A 20,774-nucleotide genomic window follows, 5' to 3' on the forward strand; every position below is an offset into this window, starting at 1 on the left:
GTGATGATATCTGAACATGTTCACCATGTTTCATGATTTCTTGAACCCCTAAAATCCAAGCAGCTCTATGAAGACTTAAACCTATTGATGAAATATTAAGGTTTCATTAGTGTTAACATCATTGAGTTGTTTTGAGCAGATATGTTCACAAACTCTATTAGATATCGTGTCACATATGAATTCCTCCACCGGTTCCCTTGATATCCAACCAACAAGGTTTTAAAAAGACATAATCAGAACTATCTGCCCACTTTTCCTTTCCATTATTCCATTATCGCTCCCTGGGTACAGACTCTCTTCCACCATATTTTAAACCTGCACCGGTCCAGAAAAAGTTGTTTATAATCAACTGACAAATCAACTGAGTTGCAACAAACTGATTTAAAACTTCCAGTCTGGTTTCAGATCGGGTTACAGCCAGGGCTGCAACTAACGATTATTTGGTCATCGATTCATTTGTCGACTATTTTTTCGATTAATCTAATGATTATTTTCTTAGTTATATTAGTCATAACAAAATAAAACTGGATCAAGCGGCTCAACATTGAAAGATTTATTGAGCTCTCAAGTCGTTGAGGAGCAGGTGGAGGAAGCTTCTGTCAAGACTTCAAGGAGCAAATCATCTAGACACCTCTAAGTTATGATAGAATATTGTTTTAGGTGTTGATAATACAGAAATGTATTGATGGATTTTATTCAGTAATTTCATGCCTGTAAAAATGCCGTGGACTCTCTGTGTACAAGCAGAGGTGAGAGACCATTAACTTTGGGCTTGTTCTTTAACTTTGTGTAACTGTTATTTGAGCCTTTCTTTCATTCAAAATTATAAAATACTCTTCATATAAACATGAATTTAGTGGCAAAGAAAATAGCAGACTGTGGATTTATGGCTTTTAAGTTTTATGAAAAAGTTTTGGAGATGAGAGCTGTCAGTTATCTTTATCCTCTCAGGTCAGTAGTTACCTAACCATAACCAGCCAGAGCTTCAGCACATATCAGGTCTGTAGTCACGTTACTCATCACTGACAGCCAGGCGGCATAAACCACGTTACTCACCAACTACTAGGCTATCAGTTTCACAAGTGGCTCCGGGATACTTTGGTTTCAAATGTCAGTGTGGTGCTGTTCTCCATTCTACTCTACAGAGGTTTTACTCTGCTGTATCTTTGGCTTTAGAGCTGAAAAATTCCCGGACTTTTGAAACTCGCGGTAAATTTCTCTGAACGTCCCGCAGGTCCGGTGGTATTTTCCATGGTATCGTCAGCCATCTTCCATTAGGTGTTCTTTGCCTCTCTACTGCATGTCGATCAGCTGGACATTTTAAGCACTGCTGCCACCTAGCGCTGCCTTTGCGTATTGCATCATGGACAAACAAACAACAAATCACCCCCACTTAGCTGCTGATGCTGCTCATTGCTCAATCTTAGTCCTGCTGGACCTCAAACTTAGCTGTGGTGTACCCCAAGGTTCAGCTGTGGGTCCCATTCTGTTCTCAATTAACATATTAACATGCTCCCTCTTGGTCACATAATAAACGGGCACAATATCTCTTTCAAGGACGCAGACTTTCGCCATGTAGTCGAGTCAGAGACAAAGCAAAGCCATCTTTTTCATGAACAAACAAATGGAATGGTTTATCATGATCAGGCAGGGTCAAGGGTCGGAGCGGACAGCAAAGCTTCCTTCAGTCTGCAGAGAGCATCCTCACACTGTGGTGTCCATGAGAGTAGAGCTGCAACGATTAATCGATTAGGTGTCAACTATTAAATTAATCGCCAACTATTTTGATAATCGATTAATCGGTTTGAGTAATTTTTAAAGAAAAATAAGTCAAAATTCTCTGATTCCAGCTTCTTAAATGTGAATATTTTCTGGTTTCTTTCCTCCTCTATGACAGTAAACTGAATATCTTTGGGTTGTGGACAAAACAAGACATTTGAGGACGTCATCTTGGGCTTTGGGAAACACTGATCCACATTTTTCACCATTTTCTGACATTTTATAGACCGAACAACTGATCGATTAATCGAGAAAATAATTGACAGATTAATCGATAATGAAAAACAGCCCACGCAGGCTTGAGAGATACCAAGTCCTAAATAAACTCCTCCTCCTTTTTGGCCGGCTGCGGTTTCTTCTTCTCTTGTGACCTTTGACAGCCAAAGCATGCAGAAGCGCAGACAGAGCAGAAACATGTCCAGTTTATTTTATATCGCCCTTTATCACAAGCATGTCTCAAAGGGCTTTACGTGGCGTAATATACACCGGGAGGAAACCCATGCAAAGATGGGGAGAACAAGCAAACTCCACACAGAGAGGACAGGATATTGGAACAAACGACCTTCTTGCTGATCTTGCTGTGAGGCGACAGAGAGGAAAAAAAGCAGAGGAAAGGGAAACCGCAGCAGTCAGGAGCAGGAGAACAGGAGCAGATGGTGGCAGGGTTCACCACAGCAGAGGCAGGAGCGATTACGCAATCAGTGACTTCGCAGAGATCCTGTGTGACGCGTCGGTTTTCTTTATCTGCCGTCATCACAGGCCAGACAGGTTTTTATCAAAACACCCTGACCGAGCAAAGAAGGCACCAGCTGAGTTCCTTCTTCTGCCTCCTGTTTGATTGGACGTTGCTTTTCGACAGGGAGAGGCTTGTTGGGATCGAGTCTAATAACAACAAGCATTCAGGGAACATTAAGAGAGTTTAGCAAAGTGTCATCAACAGGCAGCAAAGCTCTGATCTTCACATTACGTTCTGCTGGATCAGGAATGTGTAGCCTGTGCCGGCCTTGTTCAGCAGTGAAGCTCTGGCAGTCAAGGGTGAAGACACAGAACTGACCAAAAAAAAAAAAAAATCAAAAACACCATTCTGGAGTACCAGCTGAGCCTGGTGCAGCAGAAGGCCAGCACAGAAGACCAAGAAGTCTTTTGGCGGTTATTTCAAGAAAGCAGAAGAACCCCAGTGTGGTGAGTCCCTAGCCTGGTAAGACCGTCCTGATCACATGACCTCACATTCTGTTTGGCTCCACGGATCAGTCTGGACTTCTAGCCGCCCACAGCGACTTCCTGACATGAATAGATGTAATAGACTCAATAACAACAATGAATCTAGAAGGGCACTCGGAGAGCTCAGACCTCCGCCAAGGTTCGTGCTATTATCACTCGCTCGTTCGTGAGACGGATCCGGATCCGCTCCAAAATTTAATGGGTTCTTCCTTGGTCCATGCTGCACCCTTCCACCAAGTTTCATGAAAATCGGGCCAGGAGGTTTTCTGTAATCCTGCTGACAGACAAACAGACAAACGGCACTGAAAACATAACCTCCTTGGGGGAAGTAACAGGAACAAGAGTATGCACTAGCACTAGTTTCTCGGCGGAAAGGTCACGTGATCAGGATGGTCTCACCAGGCTAGTGAGTCCCTTCAACCAGCCATCGAATCAGAGCTTCAAAGCTACTTGATGCACCCTGAGGCGGACAGTGACATGAATCCTCCTGAGTGGTGGAAGATACATGAGAGACATGAACTGCCTTAGGGTGGGGAAACTGTCAGAGAAATACCTTTGCATCCCTGGATCCAGCACACACCAACCGGGCTGCACTTAAACCAGACTCGCTTGATGGACTGGTTTTCCCGAGCACATGACCTATGAGGGACAGTTCTGCAGCTAAAGAACTTTACACACACACACACACACACACACACACACACACACACACGAGGCTGTAATGCTGCCACTGAATATAGACAGAATTCATTCAGATTTCATTTTTATTTGCTGCTGAGTGCCTTTATTCCTCCTATCTTATGTTTCTTTAAGGCATTCTGTAATCTAACATGTTTACATTGAAAAATGATGAAGTGATTTTCTGTTTGCACTGAACATTTTCTTAAGGTAACTTTATTTTATTTATTACTAATATTGCTGTTGAACTTGAAATTGGTTCTTGTTCCTATATACAAGTTGACATGGAGGATTTTCTGTTTGCACATTTCTTGTGGTAGTTTTATTATGTTATTATTATTGTTATTGATTGTTTTTAATTTTGATTAACCAAAATTTGAAGTTGGTTCTTTTTCATATAATAAACTGTGTTAGTATTTGTGAGACTAAGATGTCTGTTTGCTGATTTCATTTATAAAAACTGTTATATTTTCTTTAGTTTAGCTGATCTATGTCACTTTGTATGCCAGAAGAAAATGCTAATATTACATTTTTCTGAAAGCTGGAAAATATTGTCAAATATTGACATCAAATCGCCCACCGCTACACAACAGACAACAAATTTCTACCACTGACTACAACATTACAGTTATAGCTTATGACTTTTTCTACCGTCAATCTCACAACCACTTTTTAAAAAACACAATCATACAGACAAACTTACACAGTAACATACACCGGCATAGGAACAGCCTCTATGCATCCATGAGGTCATATTGACAGAAACAGCCATCTGGAAATATGTCCTCAGCAACTGAGAGCTAAACGTTCTTTAGGGAATTAGGGCTAACACTTTACAATAAGGGTCACTAAGTTAAGGGTTAGTTAATGCTTAACTAACCCTTAATTAACAGATAACTAATGTGTCTGGTAATCATTTACGAATGGTGTTCATGTTAACTAAGGTATTAATTTATACATTTAATAGTCATCTTTATAAACTATTAAATAATGTATAAATTAATACCTTAGTTAACATGAACACCATTAGTAAATTACACATTAGCTAACTGTTAATTAAGGGTTAGTTAATTCTTAATAAGCATTAACTAACCCTTAACTTAGTGACTCTTATTGTAAACAATAACAACAAACAATCATCAGATCGAGATCAACTCCGCTCTTATTATCAGTTCACAAACATTTAACAAGTTGATTCATCGCTGCAACAATGAACGATCCAGATGATCAGACGGCAACCGCAGAGGAAATGACATCACATTACATGACATCACATTACATGACATCACATTACGTCATTTAGTAGATGATTTTTCTCCAAAGCACTTACAGTAAGTGCATTTTGTCAACAGTAGTGAAACCAACTGTGCATCACAGTCTTCATCAGCTAAACCTTTTAATAAGAATAAGTAGCATTCGTAGAATAATAATAATAATTATTATTATTATTTTTAAATATAGAAGTAGTGTAAGAAGATAGGTTAGTTCAAGAGCTAGTTAGTTGTTGCGGGCAGCGGTTCGTCTCGGGTCTCAGTCCGGGTCGCTGAGTCAGCAAAGCAGGTCCATGAATCCGAGTCACGGCACCAACTGTTGTACGGTGATATTGATACGGTGATATTGATACCGATCTGATCGATTGGTAGATGTTAAATGATGCGTCAGTGGAGAGGAACAGCATGAACACAATTCCACAGTAAGCTACTACAGTACTGGTCCTACTGGTCCAGTACCAGTCTACTGCAGCACCATACTGGTCCTACTGGTCCAGTACCAGTCTACTGCAGCACCATACTGGTCCTACTGGTCCAGTACCAGTCTACTGCAGCACCATACTGGTCCTACTGCAGCTTTTATCAGATATTTATTAAAAGCTCCAACAGGAGTCACATCAGCAGTTTTCACTAAAAAAATATTTTCCCTGATTTCAAACCAGTTTTCCCATTCCTCCAGACTGCAGAAAGCTCGTGCGTCCCGTTGGTGTGTTCATATTGTTGAGCTCCTACCTGAAGCAGTCCGAGGGCCGTGAGCCTGAGCTGCTTCTTCATCAGAGGAAGACAAAGGCTTTTCCCTGGTCGCCAAGGCCTCTATCTGACCTGGAGTCTTCTGGTCGGAGTTACCGGACGCTCTCCGCGGCGCTACGACGAGCACAACCGTGCACATCTACCGTAGGACTAACACAGTAGTAGCCTAGCATAACACATCCGAGCTAAGACAGCACAAAGTTAGCACCGAGGATCTGGAAGAAACCCGCTGACTTTAAACGGCTAGGCTGCTTACAGCTTTACAGCTTTGAACCCGGACTGCTATCAGGAACTACTAGACTCAGATCAACCAGGAAGACCGAGAGGAAACTTCTTTTCTCTCTTTGTTCTTCTCTCGTCAACAGCAGGCCGCCATGTTGCTTCACACACTTCTTCTTCGTCTTCCTTTTCTTTGCAGCAGACTCGTCGCTTAGGCGTGCTGCTGCCCTCCACAGGAAGCTAAAGTTACTACTCTGATGAGATTGGATGGGATTGAATCCATGAGTAAATTCTTCATGAAACTGATTCTGTTCCCGTTTCAAACCCAGCTGACCTCCCATCACAGGGAGACCTAACAGACTCAGTATTAAAACACATTACAGGATTCCTCCGCTGTGATCAGACTGCTTCAGGTGCTTCAGGAGTTTTGCTCATCGAAACATTTTCTCAGGGCAGAAACTGTTCTGATTGGCTCAGAAAGAGAGGAGGCGGGACCGTGACGGGCAGAGCTGACAGAGGTGAGTTAGCTAACACAGATGGGTTTTTATTTGTAGGCGTTTCATTCACAATTTATTAACTTCCCTGTTAAATAGAGAGAGACGAGTGCTCAGGTGTAACAGTTTGCTGGCTATGTTAGACTAGTTTAACTTAAGCTGGTGTGGTCACGGCCATAGAGATCATTAGATAGATAGATAGATAGATAGATAGATAGATACCTTTATTGTCACTGTACGAGTAGAAATGTCATTTGGAGCAAGCCTATAGATTCCCAATTAAGGATAAAAACTATAAGAAAATGTAAACACTATAGGGTATAAGATACAAGAATATAAAATAGATAAGAACAAAATAATACTGTATATGCACAGAATAAAAGAGTGAAATGTCCAGTACTGGGACATTAGACACAGCCAGCTACATATCCTTTTGGTCACAGCTTGTGTGCTAGCTGACGTTAGCTGGCTACATAAATTAATTAGTTTTATTGAACTTGTTTGAGGCAGAAATAAATAAACACCTTCACCTTGCTCTCCTCTGGTGTCTAGGCAGCCTTGTCCTGTCTGCCCCGAGCACAGCAGGCTGGAAGACTCGAGCCTGTTCTGCCCATAACCATTATTACCAGTTTTAGCTGATTTATATTTCATGCAGTCAGTTAAAAGTCAAGTTTATTTATTTCGCACATTTCATACGACAGGCGTAGACTCAATGTGCTTCAAAATAAAAAGCAAAAAATAGGCAAAGATCATACATGACAAACAGATATAAGATAGGAACATATAAGATAAGAAGGTATTACATATATGAAAACATGTATAAAAAAAAGATAAAAACATATAAGACTAAAAAACAACTTAACATGTTTAATATTAAACAATCATCATTATGTAGATTATATAATGAGGAAGAGGAAGACCAGTTGCATTTGTTTTTCTATTGTCCATGTTGCAAGTTTGTGGGCCAATTGGCTAAGGCCACTCAATATTTATTTTAAACTTACACCTTTAAACATTATGTTGGGGGTTCTGGATGAAAACTGTCCCCAGATAATAAATACAATTATTCTGTTCGGTAAAATATTTATATTGAGCTTTAGCTCAATCAAGAACTAATTTGAATCAAAGTTTCTTAAAAAATACAGTGCAAAGCCAATTTCTAATAAATAATTGCTACAAACCATTACAAAGTAGCACAACACAATATGAAATGGGAAAAAATTTGCTCTAGTGAAGAGTGGGACCATATAAAACTCTAAATACGCTCTGCCTGTCATATGTATATTTCAGTTTCTAAATGTACTGGTGCTATGAATCTAATTATTTGAATTACTGAAGGGATCCTATTATTTTTATTTTGTCTTTTTTTTTTTTTTTTTTTCCTTTTTTTTGTGAGGATATATTGTCATGTCATCATATTGTTTTGTGTGTTATGTGTATTATTTGCCTGTAATAATAATAAAAAAAGATAAAAACATATAAGATAAGAAGGTATTATTATTATTATTAAAAAGGGAATAATAGTAATAATACTGATTCTAAAATAAGTTTTCCCGTTAACCACACACTTTAAATTAAAAGCTTGTGAACAGAGAGATGTTTTTAGTCTGCTTTTAAAAGAAGACTCTGCTGTAGCAGACCTTAGTTCATGTGGTTCCAGAGAGTTGGACCATAATGACTGAAGGGTAAGAAAAGTATTTACCAATCAGAGGTGTAAGAAAATATTGATAAACTTGAGTATCGTGGTTTCACAAGAGCAACTACATTGTGTTTTTAAATCTGCGACCACTAGGTGGCGTGCAGGTGCTCTATTGTACAGAACCAAGGAAACAACAGTACTGCCAGTGCCACACTAGCTGTGGCTAAATCTGAGTGTTTGTAGTATCACAGTATATCCCTATATATTTAATTGTATATATATTTAACTTGTATCGTTATGGTATCACCAAATTGTTGCCAAGACAGAGTCCTATTACCAATCCTGCTAAAATGTCATTTATAGTGTTTGCAGTTGCAGTATTGTAAATGTTGACGGCCTCATTTGCTCTTTTAATTTCAGAAAATGGAGCAATACTGGTGCCAGGGAGTTAAAGACATCAGGGTCCAGGGAGTAGTGGTCACTGCACCTGGAGAGGAAAAGGGATTTATGCAGTCATATATCAACAAAACAGGAGAACAAATGCTGTTTTAAAGCACCAGTGTCCACCAGCAAGGATTATTATCTGTGCGCTTGTGAAAGAGCCAGTGAAGCTACAGGAAGGAGCAGAAGAGAGTGAAAAAAGACCAGGGCCAGTTCCTGCGGGGCGTTACATTTCCTTCAAATTGATAAAGGATGCTGGCTTTAAAGGTTCGGTGATCCATCAGATGCTGCAACACACTGGGCATGATGTCTCAGAACCGGAACAGGGAGTTAAAAAAACATCGGATAGATCCTGAATTGTTAGCGATGGAGATGTGGCTGACACAACGCCACTCAGTATCAGAGACCTAACGAAGAGCTGTGATTGGACATTCAGACGCACGCAATCAAAGATCATATCTAACCCCCGAAGATGTTAGGTTAATCAAACGCAGTCTCCATGGCCTCAGATCCTCCTGACACTATAGACTGTGTCGAATGAATGAATGAATGAATGAATATTTAATTTTCATGTCTGGTCATTTACATGACCCGTCCCTCAATATGGATGCACATTTCTCAGTAAATAATAACCATCAAGTATTCAGCCAAGCCATAGTATAAATAGTATTTTATATTTGAAAATGTATAAAAGGAAATCTGGGGGAGCCAGTTTGAATGGGCCTGATGCAGCTGATAAAATTAATAATAGTAGGCTGTTGTTATCTATAATTTATAGGTGCTATTCTTAATTGTTGGATGGTAGTGGGAGCACTGGGGTGTCAGGTGTGACTGTGTGGCAAATGGTTTACATGGCTCACGGGTCAGGTAGGAGGGCCCCTTAGCAGAATTTTGCTTAGGGCCCCAGGGAGGTCAGGACCGGCTCTGCCTATGGCTACACCTTTTATGCACTCTTATTAACCAATCAAACTGGAAGAAGAGGGGTCCCCATTTGCATATTTAATTTTGAGCGAGGAATCAACTGAAACGTTAAGTCTTTGCCTACAGAAGCTTCACCTGAGCAGTGGTGGAAGAAGTACTCAGATCTTTTACTTCAGTAAAAGTAGAAATATCACAGTATAAAAATACTCTGTTACAAGTAAAAGTCCTGCATTCAAAATGTTACTTAAGTAAAAGTACAAAAGTATTAGCATCAAAATATACTTAAAGCAACAAAAGTAAAAGTACTCATTATGCAGAATGGCCCATTTCAGAATAATACAGTATATATTATATTATTGAATTATAATTATTGATGCATTAATGTGTAAGCATCACTTTAATGTTGCAGCTGGAAAAGGTGGGGCTGATTTCCACTACTTTATATACTGCTGGGTAACTTACAGTAATCTATAATAATACATCATAATTTATTAGTTGTGAATTAATAATCTGAATCTGCAAAGTAACTTGTAATTTAAATTATCAAATAAAGGTAGTGGAGTAAAAAGTACAATATTTCCCTCTGAAATGTAGTGGAGTAGAAGTATAAAGTAGCATAAAATGGTAATACTCAAGTAAAGTACAAGTACCTCAAAATTGTACTTAAGTACAGTATTCGAGTAAATGTACTTAGTTACTTTCCACCTCTGCACCTGAGTAACCTTAACTTTTATCCAAGGACAGTATGAATGAACTCTGGCATCCATTTCTCTGCTGTGATGTTCTGAGGATCAGTTACAGAGGGTGGAAAAAATAATGGAAACACCTTACAATATAATTCAATCCCACACAGCTGGGACTGAAAACTTCACCCGAGTTTCAGCTGGCATGGGGGTGAGTAGATGATGACTGAATTTTCATTTGTGGGTGAACTATTCCTTTAAATTTGACTAAATAATTAATAATTCAACTGCACTGGAAAAGAGGAGAGCTATTTATTGCAGGGTCATTGTATTGGATTGAATTATGTTGTAAGGTGTTTCTGTTATTCTATCCACACCCTATATTTCTTAATCAAGACATCGTAAACTTGGAAATCTCAAAGACAGAGTCCGAAAAAAGTGAAATTGTAACACGAAAAGGATAATATTGATCAGATAACGCAGCATATACGATTAAACAATCTATATTTAACACTGTTCTAGAAACCCATTGAAGATATTAAAAGATACAAACTAGGAACACGGGTGATACTATGCGCACCCAAGATGCATTGCACGAACAGCCGGAGCCGAGTGGAGCCGAAATGCCGCACGGAGCGTCATTATAAAGGTGACGTCACTGCCGACGTCCATATTTGGGCATGTGGGCATCTGACTCTGAGGTCTATATCAGTAAATTAACAGTCGCTGTTGTGATGTTCAAGCAAACAGCAAGAAAGTTTATTTATATAGCAAATTTTATATGGAGGACCAGAACTTTTTCTTCATTTGAAGAAATGAATGAATGAATGAATGAATGAATGAATGAATGCTATAACAAATAACAGCATAAATGAATGACTTACTTAATTACTACATGCAATAACAAATAGAGTAATAAATAAATCAATGAATGAATGAATCAATAAATGGTAAAATAAATGTGGGAATATTTATAGAAATGCGTAAATTAATAAATAAAAAAACAATAACTGAATAAACATCTCACATTTTTATTTATTAATTTATTTATTGCTGCACATTCGATTTCCATTTCCTCAAGAATATGGTAATGAGGGGAGTCAGTGGGCGTGGTAATGTGTGATTAGGCATTAGTAATCGAACTAGAATTATAGATAGCTTGCCTGGTCACATGCTCTCTTGCTCATTAGCATATGCAGGGTATATGCAGGAATCCTGAGGTTAAATTCAATACCTTTTAAGACCTTTTTTAAGACCTTTTCAATATATTTTAAGACCTCGACGCCACTTCCAGCTGTAACCGGTTACATCTTTAACTTCCATTTACTATACTTTGATTTTGAGATCGCAAAACTAAACAGTCTTTGCGATAACGTCTATGGATCACTGGATCAATACAACAGAATTCAGATCGGCCGGGAGGGAACAAAGCTCAAGAGAATAAATTGAGTGACTAACCCAAAGGCAAGGTTTATTAAAAGTAATAACAGTAACACGCTCACACACACACACACACACACACACACACACACACACACACACACACACACAACACGGTCATTAACAAAAATCTCTGTGGTCTTTCCATGCTTTGCTCTCTTTCCCTTTCACTTTCCATAGTTCTTTCCACTTAGTGACAGCCGACACAGAAGAATCCCAAATTCTCCCGGTGCACAAGAGAGCGTCTCTTAACTTCCGGGTTATGCATTACTGTTTCCTGTTGTAGTTTGTTGTAGTAGTTGTGAGGAGCAAAATAAATAAATTCACGCAAACTTTTAGCACACAAACTCTTTGGATAAATAGGTTATTCACATTGAAAAATAGCTACAAAATTTAATACCTCATAAAATGGCGATTAAGACTTTTTAATACGTTTTAAGGGCCTTAATTTTCGCTAAACTGATTTATTACCTTTTAATACTTTTTAAGACCCCGCAGACACCCTGATATGCCTGAGGAAACAGCAGAGGTGGGGACTCGAGTCACATGACTTGGACTCGAGTCACAGTTTTAATTGCTTGCGACTTGACTTGATCCGTGAAGAGAAGACTTGAGACTTTGACTTGGGTCAAGTCCTGATGACTTGGGACTTGACTTTGACTTGTGCTTTGATGACTTGAAAAGATTTCTAAAGTCTTAACAAAAGATCTTGGCCCGGATCTACTAAAGTTCGCACCAGTGCAAATCGCATTGCGGATGCTAAAACCTTGTTCTCTGCACAGCACCAGAAATCGTGGGTTGATCTGGGTGCGCCTTTAAAATGAAGACAGGGTTTTATGGAAATTGTCAGAGGATGTGATTTCTGAAGAGGCGGAGGCCGTTAACACAGAATTTCAGACGTAGGAAAAGCGTCTTATCATTTTGAGCACAGAATGGCTCCAACGGGACTGGCTCTGGAACCGGCTCTAAGATCAAAGTGACACAGTCATCTACACATCATAACATCTAGACATTAGATCGCATCCCTATTATAATTCCAGTCAGGTTTAAACGGGTATGCTGAGTTAAAAATACAACATTTAGGCGTCATTGTCAGAGTAGCAGAATGTCAACATGCAGCCTGTTACCTAAATATACAAAGAGGAAAACACACGCTCACACTCTTCTCTGGATTTGCTGACACTTATTATGAGCCAATATCTGAGCGGCACAGCCTCGATGTAAACAATGCAGCTGAAACGTGTGTGTGTGTGATAACCTCTCTGTGGAGAGGTGTGTGTGTGTGGCTTCATACCTTCTGATAGAATGATAGATGATTGAATGATAGAAATCAAACTCATGATGCTCTTACCAAGTTTTTATCCTATTAAAACCATATTGCATTGAAAAGTCCTAGATATTTAGTTTTCTTCAAGATATTAAATTGATACTGGACTCTTGATTTGTTCTGACTTGACTTGCTGTTCTACATTTAGACTTGAGACTTGACTTTAATGACATGGACTTGACTTGGACTTGACTTGGTAATCTACATTTAGACTTGAGACTTGTGCCTCAAGACATGAGACTTGACTTGGACTTGACTTGCTGTTCTACATTTAGACTTGAGACTTGACTTAAATGACTTGGACTTGACTTGGTAATCTACATTTAGACTTGAGACTTGAGACTTGACTTGGGACTCGAGCAAAGTTGACTTGGTCACACCTCTGGGAAACAGAGCTGAGACGTGAAGACATGGGCGTGGCCATTTTTCAGTTCCTGAAGCAAAAGACCCATTCATGTTTCACACACACACGGTCACGTGACTCGCCATTCAGAGAGTTGCAACAGTTGAATGACCTGAACCGCCTACCAAATCACCGTTGGGAGTTTGTTGTGCTGTCACCATAGCAACTCCCTCTAAGGATCATGGGTACTGTAGTGTTTGGTGCCGTTTTAAACACGGAAGCGACAGAAAAAACACGATTTGACACAAATGAGGTTGAAACATTTATAACTGAGGATCATTACAGCAACTTTTACTGTCGCTTTCTGATGTCGGGGACTGAATTCTCTGTTGTGTAACATGTTAAAAATCCCAATGAGTCTGTTGGCTGAACCGAACGTTTCAACTCTATGGGAAAGGAAATCGAATGTCCCAAGAAATGAATGAATGAATGAATAAATAAATGAATAAATCAATGAAAATATGCTATTTATTCATATTACAATTTTGTTATTAATTTACACATTTCTATAAATATTCCCACATTTATTTTACCGCTTATTAATTCATTGATGTATTTATTCCTTTATTTGTTAATGCATTTAACTATTTATTCACTCATTTATTGATTTCTTAAAATGACAGTTCTGGTCCTCCACAGCTCTGTGTGTGTGTGTGTGTGTGTGTGTGTGTGTGTGTGTGTGTGTGTGTGTGTGTGTGTGTCTGTGTGTGTGTGTGTGTTTTTAAACTAGCTGCTGAATTGTAAAACACTTTGAGCTGCATTCTGTGTAGGAATGGTGCTACATAAATAAAGTTTATACATTCATTCAAAATCTTGAAAAGAAGACATACATTTCAATAAAATCTAAAATTCTAAAATCTTCTTCTTCTGAAGTATATCACAGTGATGATACTGGATGGGCTTGTTATCCAATATTTTTAAAGTGTGTTTGTGTAAGGACTGCAGAGGTTTAATGACTGTTTCTCCAGCTTGATCCCAGATATCACACTATAGGACACAATACTTTCTTAAACTGTGGGATTGAACCAGAGTCTAATTTTAATCTAAATCTAAGTTTAATCTAAAACACTTTACAGGACCTGGAGAGGAGGCGTCTTTAGAATGGGAATAGTGTGTGTGTGTGAGTGTGTACAATACAATACAATACGACTCTTCTGTATTTTTCACTGTAGCTTAAAAAACGAACAATGAAGCAACAATGAAATGTATTGACATAACCTGTTTTAATACGTTTCATGACTACAGATATTAAAACTTAAGATTTCCCAAGATGAAGAAAATACAAATAAAGATTATATAAAAAAAAAGACCCATAATCTTCCAAAACTAATGCATTTGATAATTAATGTGTAAAAAAAGGACGGTCTATTAACAGTTTCATGAATATGGATGTTACAACTTAAATTTTTTTTAAAACAATGAATATACAAATGAAGATGATTTAAAAAAAAAAAACCCATATTGTCCAAGAATACTGGATGAACCAAAAAATAAAACCAAAAATGTATGAAAATGTAGAAAAAAGAAAGATTAATTCAACAGAGGAAAATAAATATTAAAGTTCAAACAATTCACTTGCTAGAGGCACCAGACAAGGATGACTGTTACTGCCACTGTTATTTGTGCCTTTTGTTTCCCCCTGGCTGCCTCTATCAGACACAGTAATAGCATATCAGGCATCAAAACCAAAGTATACGATCATAAAATCAGTTTGTATGCTGATGACATTTTATTGTACATAACAAATCCCTCATCCTCCCTCTGGTATCTGGCTACTCCATCAATCATCTATCAATCAATCATTATCAGTAAAGCATGAAACAAAAAGAAAATAATGTGCCACTTGAATTGTATTCATAGTGTACTCCATCAATTGGTCAAAATGTGAAATTCTGCCTCTAACCAAACTCAACTGGGATGGTGAGGTTTGGGACTTTTTACCTTTTTAAATGCACAGCTCAATCTATTAAATACCAAGGAATCCACATCTCATTAAATCTAAAACAATTATCCAAGCTCAATTTACTTACAAGAAATAAAAGACAATTTGGAAAGAAGCTACCATTATCTCTAAGATGTTGAATCTCCATTTTCAAGATGAAAAGGCAAGAATCAAGAAAAAAACATACAACAATGTACATGGTGTTTCATTGACCACCTATAGTTAATTGTAGGAGTTAAGGGGTGGAGTATGAGGCTGGTGCACGTTCACAACGTTTCAAGTTGATTGGGATTCATAATGGGAAAATTGCGTGCTGGTGTGTGTACGTATGGTTTTCCAAATCTGATTATTTTTTTCTGTACGTATTTTTCTTATTTTGTGTAAATGTAACCTTTTAATGTGGAATCTACACAGTTCTATAAATAAGGCCTAAAGTTTGGTGTTGTGACCTGAACACTTGAGCTTCCTTCGTTGGTTGGACAGAGAGAAGCTTGTTCCTCCTGCAGACAGTAGGAGGCGCTCTGCAGCAGTTCAGATGCAGCGGTGTCTCTTCAAAGTAGATAACAGAGAGAAGTTTTTCTTACACCGGTCACACCAGTATGGTTTCTCCCCAGTGTGGATACGCTGGTGTAACCTGTATGTATTTGATCGACGGAAACTCTTCCCACATTGGTCACAGTGGTATGGTTTCTCCCCAGTGTGGATACGCTGGTGTGCCTTATATGTACTTGAATAACTGAAAGTCTTCCCACATTGGTCACAGTGATATGGTTTCTCCCCAGTGTGAATACGCTGGTGTCGCCTGTATGTACTTAACTGACAGAAACTCTTTCCACAGTGGTCACACTGATATGGTTTCTCCCCAGTGTGAATACGCTGGTGTCGCCTGTATGAAGTAGAATCACTGAAACTCTTCCCACATTGGTCACAGCAGTACGGTTTCTCTCCTGTATGGATACGCTGGTGTTCACTGTATTTATCTGAACGCGTGAAACTTTTCCCACATTGGTCACAGTGGTATGGTTTCTCTCCAGTGTGAACACACTGGTGTTTCTTGTATGTAGCTTGATGACTGAAACTCTTCCCACACTGTTCACAGTAGTATGGTTTCTCCCCAGTGTGGCTATGCTGGTGTCGCCTGAAATTACATGACTGACTGAAACTCTTCCCACATTGCTGACAGGAGTAAGGTCTCTCTCCTGTATGAACTCTCTGATGATCCTTTAATTGTCGAAGTAAGTCCTGGAAATGCTTTGTCACACTGCTGACAGCGGTGACATTTGGGTCTGGTTTCTGTAGAGAAAGATATAAAGAAAGAGATCAGAAGGGGGTGGGGGGGTGGGGGGCTAGCTAATAGTTTTCATTAATTACTTAATTACTACTTCTGACAAAGTATTATAAACTATGAAACCATATGATAACAGACAAATAATATCCTGTGGTATGTAATGTGTAATATACTCTTTACTGTCATAACATATTCCACATGATACAATATATGAGAGCATCATATTTTATTTCCTCCAGACATCTTGTATTGTCAAATATCTTATCATGAATGTATGAATAGCCAAGCCAACAGGCTAATGTTGCCAAGAGGGAGGAAGAGAGAATAATTAGCAATCATAGGTATTGTCATACATCAAATAAATATACAAGCTAACAGGTTAATGTTCCCAACAGATCAACATCAATGTTACAACAGTGATAGTTTTTCTCACTTCTTCTGAAGAATTCATTTTGCCTCCTTTGTGGCGAACACCAAATTCAACACAGCTGTCCTGAACTGAGGCAAAATGGCCGACAATGTTCCTCTCCTCCTCCACCGGATGCTTCTCTTCCTGCCAATCAGCTCTGACATCAACAAACAGAGACAGTCGTTAAGACAAGGGAACACCCATAAAAACAATAATAATAATAATAATAATAGTAATAACAGTGATTGTAGCTCCCAGCAGCTTTATGAAGACTTAAAACTCTTGAGGAAACATTACGGTTTCATTAGTGTTGACATCATTGAGTTATTTTGAGCACATCTTATATCTTATATATAGCATATCTTATATATATATCACATATCCCCTTGATATCCTACCAACAAGGTTTTTTAAAAGAGGTAATCAGAGACATCTCTACAGGTTACACCTGGACCCCTCTTGAACTAACCTATATCCTTACCCTTCTTCTATATTTAAAAAAATAAATAAATAAATGAAAAAATACAAAATTCAACAAATGATACATATTCCTATTAAAAGGCTTAGATGACGAAGACTGTTGACAAAATGTACTTATTGTAAGTCGCTTTGGAGAAAAGCGTCTGCTAAATGATGTAATGGAATGTAAATTTAAAATCCACAGTATAAAGATATGGAAATGAATGTCCGCGACCACACGGCGCTATTTGTCACTTCAATCATTAAAGGAAAGTCTTGGCAGAAATACATTTAATTTTTTTTTAAATGTGCATTTTCAGCAGTGGTGCCGCTCCTGAGTACTATACAAACACTATAGAAAACACTACAGAACATATTTTTAGCATGGCGGGTCATGACTAGAATATTCAGCATATATGGGAAACACTGGTTGTATGGCAATAGCAGAGATCTAGCCACCTAACATACAAGCTGAAATGTAAAGATTGCATCTAACGGCTAGCTGGCTAATATTACTGTTACAAACCATTTCAAATAGAACTCCAGTCTGTTGGCTACTACTAGCCAGAAATGTTGTGTCCGTTAAAGTTAGTATATAAAACATAATCTATCTTCTACTCCATACTGATGTCTGTCAGTTATTCACACTAAAGAAGAGAAAAAATATATAAGCCAAGGCTGTATGGTTGTTTCAGTATTGTTTTGTAGCAGTATGCACTGGTCAGTTTACTGCTCTTTGCACTTTTGTGAGTTTTTTTGCACTGTATCCCTATGTTATGTAACAGTAGCCTACTTGATTTATTGATTATTTTTTTGTGCAGTTATTTACACTGAAGGTTATCTAGTTTTAAATTAAGAGAAAAATATAACCAAAGACTGCCTGAATGTTTTAGTATTGTTTTCTATATTGCAGCAGCCTTTTATATATCCTAGGAATTGTCATTCCTATTTTGGTCATTTCTTTTGCCCTGCTGCAGTTTTTTTGTTTTTTGTTTTACAATAGAATTGTTGTTCCCATGTTATTTACATGCTGTATGCAGCTGTGTAATTATAGAAAAAAAAAACATGGGTCAATATCGGATCGGTACTCTGTATCGGTTGATACTAAAAATTCTGGTATCGAACGGCAGCGAAGAAGACGATATTGGTGCATCCCTAGTGCTATGTAATTAAAGTGATTACAGAGTAACTAAACCCTAAACCCAACCCACTTCACAACAACATGACAATCTGATATTGGAACCAGCAACCTCTTGATCAGCAGTCTTGACCTCTAGCTGTTTCTCCACACAGCTGGACGTACAGCACAAGCAGACAGTCTAACAACATGTATATCAAATAAAGAAGGGGACCCAAGCAGCTTCCCTGAGGAACACCACACTGTAGCATAAAGGCTGATTGAAATGATCTATTTATATAACAGGACAGTATTCAAAGTGTTAGATAAAATCTCATCCAATCAATAACCGTTTGATTAAAATTACAGTGCAAATGTTTTGTCAGTAATATCTTTTGATCCAAAAATATGATCAACATGATTTAACCATTGATCGGGCATCAATCACCTGTTATGGTAGAATTTTCTTTGCCGTAGTCTCGATGATTTGAAAAAATTAATTCATTCCTTTCCATGTTCTCCCACATCTGGCTGCTCACTGCACTCTCCGATATCATACTGTTGGTTAAACACTAATAAGTCGACTGTTGTCTGGGGAAGTAGTTAGCTAGGATTGCCCTTAAAGAAAGTACAAATGTACTGTAAGTAGGGATGTCAATGGTTAAACGTTAATCGGTTAACCACCGAGAATATTTTTGACCGGTCTATAGGTTAATTTGCATACATACTCCGCTCAACCAGCAGTCTGAGCAGCTGCCAACTCTCACGCATTGACCGAGAGACTCACGCAATTGACACTTTTCACAGGCTCTCACGCCACAAGTCCATTTTCTCATGCAGTGAAAAACAAATTCATAACTGATAACGTCGCTGCGTGAAAAGAGACACTGACAGCAGGACAGACGAGACAGAGCAGCACAGCGAGTTGCTATGGTTACGGGGACGCTCTGTGTCTCTGTCGCTCTGAAACTTTCTTGTGGTTCCCAATAAAAGGTTTTTAGGTTAGTATGCCTATGCAAAATCATAAATGTAAGTACCTCAATGCTGAAATCTAGTAATATAACATAATATAAAAAGCTCATTGAGTCAGTGGAGCATCGGAGTAAAAGGAAAGCGCCACTTTCTTGTATTTCACGTCATTAAGCGTTTTTTCTTAAAAATTAACCGGTTAGTTACCGGTTAATGGGTGTCGGCCTATCGAAAGCAAAAATTAACCGAAACTGACATCCCTAACTGTAAGGTACAACATTCCTGCATTATCTTCACTTACATATAAATCACATACATGTTAAACTGTTTCGTATGACTTAAAGCTGCAATAAGCGATTTTCCACTAGAGGGCGACAGAAACCGCAACACATTTTGTAAATAAACCACAGCAAAGCTGCTGGACTACGGAGGCCCCTAAGGGCAAAATTAGCGAAGGACCGTGCATAAAGGCTAACAGCTAAGCTAAACGTACCTACAGAGAAGAGTCGCCGGTTACCAGTCTCACTTTGACAGATGTTTCTCCCACTGAAGGTCACATGACCCACAATGACAAGTGAAGAGGCAGGTAGCAAGTTTACTAGTTTAACAAGTTTACTAGTTTAACAGTTTATTAGTTTAACAGTTTACTAGTTTAACAGTTTACTAGTTTAACAGTTTACTAGTTTAACAGTTTATTAGTTTAACAGTTTACTAGTTTAACAGTTTACTAGTTTAACAGTTTATTAGTTTAACAGTTTACTAGTTTAACAGTTTACTAGTTTAACAGTTTACTCGCTCGCTTCATCGATTCCAACATTACGAGATTTTTTTTCAGGAATGGGAGGGGGTGAGCGCCGCTTTTAAACAGCGAGGGAGGAGACAAGCTAGTTTTATAAAAAAAAAAAAAAGCTACTGAATGGAAGGGGGAGGAGTCTAAGTTTTGACAACAAGCTTTAGAAAAGAGGAGAAAACAGCAACACAGCTGGATATTAGTTTATATCATTATGTCTCAAGGAAATCTCCACACAGCAACATTAGCTTCAGGATTGTTTACAGGGTCTGAAATCACTTATTGCAGGTTTAAAAAACTGTTTTCAGCTTTGCTCCATCAGGTTTAAGGCAGAGGATAACATCAGTAAGTAGATGGTTACCAGTGGAATAAATGAGAAGCAAAAAGTAAGATTGGTCAGTTAATTTTCAGGTAAGGGGGACATTGAGTTCTTAGTAGAAATTGTATAAATTCTTTAAACACTACTAAGGGGAGGCAGCGCCATTTATTAATTCAGAGAGATTTACTTATTTAATTTATTGTCAAATTGGAGTA

General features: G+C 38.4%; 1 pseudogene; it reads right to left on the reverse strand.

The window, feature by feature from the left end:
* LOC139640778 (zinc finger protein 208-like) overlaps positions 1–20,774 on the reverse strand; it is an 84,797-nt pseudogene that overhangs the window by 3,233 nt on the left and 60,790 nt on the right.

The sequence above is a fragment of the Centroberyx affinis genome, unplaced genomic scaffold, assembly GCF_046629955.1.
Source record: "Centroberyx affinis isolate AG114_WGS23_722 - 3 ecotype Tasmania unplaced genomic scaffold, CSIRO-AGI_Caff_v1 ptg010591l_1, whole genome shotgun sequence".
In the NCBI taxonomy this organism is placed as follows: Eukaryota; Metazoa; Chordata; class Actinopteri; order Beryciformes; family Berycidae; genus Centroberyx; species Centroberyx affinis.